The sequence below is a fragment of the Hyla sarda genome, chromosome 6 (genome assembly GCF_029499605.1).
Source record: "Hyla sarda isolate aHylSar1 chromosome 6, aHylSar1.hap1, whole genome shotgun sequence".
NCBI classification, from domain to species: Eukaryota; Metazoa; Chordata; class Amphibia; order Anura; family Hylidae; genus Hyla; species Hyla sarda.
The window spans coordinates 7,034,545-7,040,688 of NC_079194.1; positions in this window are offsets into that span (position 1 = coordinate 7,034,545).

Below are 6,144 nucleotides of genomic sequence, written 5' to 3' on the forward strand. Positions count from 1 at the left end.
CCAAATTGTTTGGAGAGGTCACCTGACACATTGAGGATCGGGGATCACAACTTATGTGTTTCTCGGCTCAAACTGTACTTGTAGCAGAATTAACTAAAAATGCCTTCTGACCTACATGTGTCATATTATAGAGCAGGAGGAGCTGAACAGATGATATATACAATACAGTACAATCTGCAGGTAACATGTTATAGAGCAGGAGGAGCTGAGCAGATGATATATACAATGCAGTACAATCTGCAGGTATCATGTTATAGAGGAGGAGGAGCTGAGCAGATGATATATACAATACAATACAATCTGCAGGTAACATGTTATAGAGCAGGAGGAGCTGAGCAGATGATATATACAATACAGTACAATCTGCAGGTAACATGTTATAGAGCAGGAGGAGCTGAGCAGATGATATATACAATACAGTACAATCTGCAGGTAACATGTTATAGAGCAGGAGGAGCTGAGCAGATGATATATACAATACAGTACAATCTGCAGGTATCATGTTATAGAGCAGGGGGAGCTGAGCAGATGATATATACAATACAGTACAATCTGCAGGTAACATGTTATAGAGCAGGAGGAGCTGAGCAGATAATATATACAATACAGTACAATCTGCAGGTATCATGTTATAGAGCAGGAGGAGCTGAGCAGATGATATATATACAATACAGTACAATCTGCAGGTATCATGTTATAGAGCAGGAGGAGATGAGCAGATGATATATACAATACAGCACAATCTGCAGGTATCATGTTATAGAGCAGGAGGAGCTGAGCAGATTATATATACAATACAGTACAATCTGCAGGTATCATGTTATAGAGCAGGAGGAGCTGAGCAGATGATATATATACAATACAGTACAATCTGCAGGTATCATGTTATAGAGCAGGAGGAGTTGAGCAGATGATATATATAATACAGTACAATCTGCAGGTAGCATGTTATAGAGCAGGAGGAGCTGAGCAGATGATATATATACAATACAGTACAATCTGCAGGTATCATGTTATAGAGCAGGAGGAGCTGAGCAGATGATATACACAATACAATCTGCAGGTATCATGTTATAGAGCAGGAGGAGCTGAACAGATGATATATACAATACAGTACAATCTGCAGGTAACATGGTATAGAGAAGCTGATCAGATGATATATACAATACAGTATAATCTGCAGGTAACATGTTATAGAGCAGAAGGAGCTGAGCAGATGATATATATACACAATACAGTACAATCTGCAGGTATCATGTTATAGAGCAGAAGGAGCTGAGCAGATGATATATACAATACAGTACAATCTGCAGGTAACATGTTATAGAGCAGAAGGAGCTGAGCAGATATACACAATACAGTACAATCTGCAGGTAACATGTTATAGAGCAGGAGGAGCTGAGCAGATGATATATACAATACAGTACAATCTGCAGGTATCATGTTATAGAGCAGGAGGAGCTGAGCAGATGATATATACAATACAATACAATCTGCAGGTAACATGTTATAGAGCAGGAGGAGCTGAGCAGATGATATACACAATACAGTACAATCTGCAGGTAACATGTTATAGAGCAGGAGGAGCTGAGCAGATTATATATACAATACAGTACAATCTGCAGTGCAGGTATGACTAAGAGCGCATTCAGCGCTTGAAACGCGTTACTTGTATCCTCCTTGTCTTATGGATTAAAATCTTTTTATCTGCACGAGCTGAATCCATCTCTCTTTGTTCCTCAGTACAATCTGCAGGTAACATGTTATAGAGCAGGAGGAGCTGAGATGATATATACAATACAGTACAATCTGCAGGTAACATGTTATGGAGCAGGAGGAGCTGAGCAGATGATATATACAATACAGTACAATCTGCAGGTAACATGTTATAGAATAGGAGGAGCTGAGCAGATGATATATACAATACAGTACAATCTGCAGGTAACATGTTATAGAGCAGGAGAAGCTGAGCAGATGATATATACAATACAGTACAATCCGCAGGTATCATGTTATAGAGCAGGAGGAGCTGAACAGATGATATATACAATACAGTACAATCTGCAGGTAACATGTTATAGAGCAGAAGGAGCTGAGCAGATGATATATACAATACAGTACAATCTGCAGGTATCATGTTATAGAGCAGGAGGAGCTGAGCAGATGATATATACAATACAGTACAATCTACAGGTAACTTGTATATATATTATCTGCTCAGCTCCTCCTGCTCTATAACATGATACCTACAGATTGTACTGTATTGTATATATCATCTGCTCAGCTCCTCCTGCTCTATAACATGTTACCTGCAGATTGTACTGTATTGTATATATCATCTGCTCAGCTCCTCCTGCTCTATAACATGATACCTGCAGATTGTACTGTATTGTATATATCATCTGCTCAGCTCCTCCTGCTCTATAACATGTTACCTGCAGATTGTAGTGTATTGTATATATCATCTGCTCAGTTCCTCCTGCTCTATAACATGATACCTACAGATTGTATTGTATATATCATCTGCTCAGCTCCTCCTGCTCTATAACATGTTACCTGCAGATTGTACTGTATTGTATATATCATCTGCTCAGCTCCTCCTGCTCTATAACATGATACCTGCAGATTGTACTGTATTGTATATATAATCTGCTCAGCTCCTCCTGCTCTATAACATGATACCTGCAGATTGTACTGTATATATGTACTAAGGGGGAGATTTTTCAAAACCTGTCTAGAGGAAAAGTTGCCCAGTTGCCCAAAGCAACCAATCAGATCGCTTCTTTCATTTTTGAAAAGCGATCTGATTGGTTGCTATGGGCAACTCAGCAACTTTTCCTTGGACAGGTTTTGATAAATCTCCCCCTATGTGTGTATGCATTATTGTGTGTGATTTGTAGTATAAAAATAATCAATAATAAATACAGTTGGTTTCACTTTGCTTTAAATACTTGTTCTTCGGCCTCGTTCACATTGCCGTCAGATTATTTGGAGTTCCATTGGCAATCCGGGCAGAAGGAAGGGAGTTTAGCGGAGAAAAAACAATTGTGTGAACACTTTTTTCCCCTGCTAAATTCCTGTAAAATTACCGGATCACCGACGGACCCCATTCAAGTAAATGAAAAAAAAAAAAAAAATGAAAAAAAGAGCTGATTGGACCCTTAACAGGTCAGATCCGAACAGCAATGTGAACCTAGCCTTATGCATGGCAGACGAATGTTGCATACCTTGGAGAAGTGTCATCCATAGTGACTTTATTGTATATCACCTAATATTCAGTATTAGTACCGATCTGCAGTAAATAAGGCTCGGTTCACATTGCCGTCTGCATCGACCCGCTAGGGTCTGCTACAAACATTTAAACAGAGAAGAAAAAATAGTACTTGCACTAAACTCCCATCCTTCTGGCCGGATTGCCGACGGAACTCCGAATAACAGAGTCTGACAGCAATGTTAACGAGGCATAAGTCCCATTAACTAGAGAGGACAGGGCTCCCCTCTAACCAAGCAGCATGGTAACAATGACAAATGTTTGTATATTTGTAATGTATGATGTGTATGTATGGTGTGTGTGTATAGGTATGATGTGTATGTAGGTTTCATATGTGTATGATGTGCAGGGTGGCTACTGTGTATGTATGTATGTATGTATGTATAATAGATGTGTATATGTATGTATGATGTGTGTATGTATAATAGATGTGTATATGTATGTATGATGTGTGTATGTATAATAGATGTGTATATGTATGTATGATGTGTGTATGTATGTATAATAGATGTGTATATGTATGTATGATGTGTGTATGTATGATGTGTTCATATATGTAGGATGTGTGTATGTAATGTATGTATGTATAATAGATGTGTATATGTATGTATGATGTGGCAACAGGTGTATGTATGATGCGTGCATATATGTAGGATGTGTGTGTATATATGTGTGTATGTATGTATGATGTGTGTATGTATCTAGATGAGTGTAAGCTAGACAGATGTATGTATGATGTACAAGCTAGATGGATGTATGCATGATGTGTATTGTGTGTAGGATGTGTGTATGTATATTGTATGTAAGTAAGCTAGACGGATGGATGTATGTACGTATGATTGTGTATGTATTGTGTGTGTGTGTGTGTGTGTGTGTGTGTGTGTGTGTATATATATATATATTGTATATATTATATATATATATATATATATATATATATATATATATAGTGTGTGTGTGTGTGTGTGTATATATATATATATTTATTGTATGTGTGTAAGCTAGGCGGATGTATGATTGTGTGTATGTATGATAGATGTGTGTAAGCTAGACGGATTCATGTACAGTGGTCCCTCAAGTTACAATATTAATTGGTTCCAGGACAACCATTGTATGTTGAAACCATTGTATGGTGAGACCAGAACTCTATGGAAACCTAGTAATTGGTTCTGAAGCCACCAAAATGTGATCCAAAATGTGATCCTCACAAAAAAGTTAGGATTAAACAAAAATAAGTAGATAACTAATATAGATAAAGCAAATCCTTATATATAAAAGTAAGAAAAAGCTGCTGGGAGCTGTAAATCACTGTCTATGTACAGGACAGGAGCTTCTTCAGGGTCCTGTACAGTACACAGAATGTCCTAAAAAAGTAAAATGGAGCCGACCTTACTTGGTGTCCAATGGAGCAGCTAACTGTGGCACAGGTAAAGAGTACAGAACATGTAATACCTCCCTGTACTGTAAGGAGGCGCTACAGACAGTCAGTGCATACACTTCAGTAATACAGGTGTTGCACCAGTGAATACGGATTCTGATTGGTCAGTTCTTCCAGCCACTGACATGTTTCGCAGATCTGGACTGTTCGTACATTGTATGTTGGGTCTGGTTTAAAGTAACAATGGTCCAGAAAGGACCATTGTATGTTGAAACCATTGTAAGTTGAGGGATCACTGTATATGTGTGTGTGTATGTATGATTGTATATTATGTGTCTAAGTATGCTTGATGTTTGTTTGTATGTATGTATGTATGTATGTATGATAGATGTGTGTACCTAAAAAGGTGCTGTTGTTACTACTACCTACCTAAAGTGGGCTGTTACTTCTAATAACTAAAGGGAGCTGCAAATACTGGGGACTGCACTATTATAAAGGGGGGCTACCATCTACAATGGGACCTACCTTCAGGGAGTAACCCCTACTTATAGGAGGCTGTTACTGCCTACAGGGAGTTAATATCTACAGGTATGTACACAGTTACCTACTTACAGGTGGCACTTACCTGCTTGCAACACCTCTGTAATGGGGGGAAACCATGTGAAGGGATTTAATTAATGGGGGGGGGGACCTACCTACTCTTCCCCCAATCTGCTTATCTATCCACTCTTCTGTGTGAGACACCAAGGGGGGTTATTATTACTCTATGGAGCGCTATAGGTGCTTAAAGGGGTTGTGCGCTGCCCTGCAGTTCGGAGCTCCGCTCACAGCGTCCAGAAGTTCATTACTCAGAACGCTGTGTGTGGGCTTCCGTGTTCGCAGCCGCCGGGCGTGACACGGAAGCCCGCACACAGCGTTCGGAGTAATGAACTTCCGGACGCTGTGAGCGGAGCTCCAAACTGCAGGGCAGCGCACAACCCCTTTAAAGAGTACAGATCCTAAAATGTTTGTCTGGCAGGTTCTGTGGAGACGAGCTGTGGCTAAAAGAAATCATAATGACGGTCTGGACCAGATGGAGAAGAAAAAATGAAAAGTAAACGACTCCGATCACAGACGTTGTCACCTGGTGTAACTGTATGTAATCACTAATATAGTCTGCAGACTTGTATAGAGATGTTATTGATGATACTGGTCTGTATATAGTGGTTTTATTCAGTATGGTAATATTATCCCATCATTATATGGTGGTAATGGTAGTAGCCATGATGTGGCGGTATTTTTTTTTGTCCCTTGTATAGTGGTGTTATTGGGGATACTGGTCTGTATATAGTGGTTTTATTCAGTATCAGTATGGCAGTATTATCCTGTCATAAAATGGTGGTAATTGTTATGGAGTGGGGCAATAATTTGTCCTTTATATAGTGGTGATAATGTTCTCTGTATAGTGTTTTTATTTAATAACAGTTTGATGGTGTTAGTCACTGCAATAGTAATG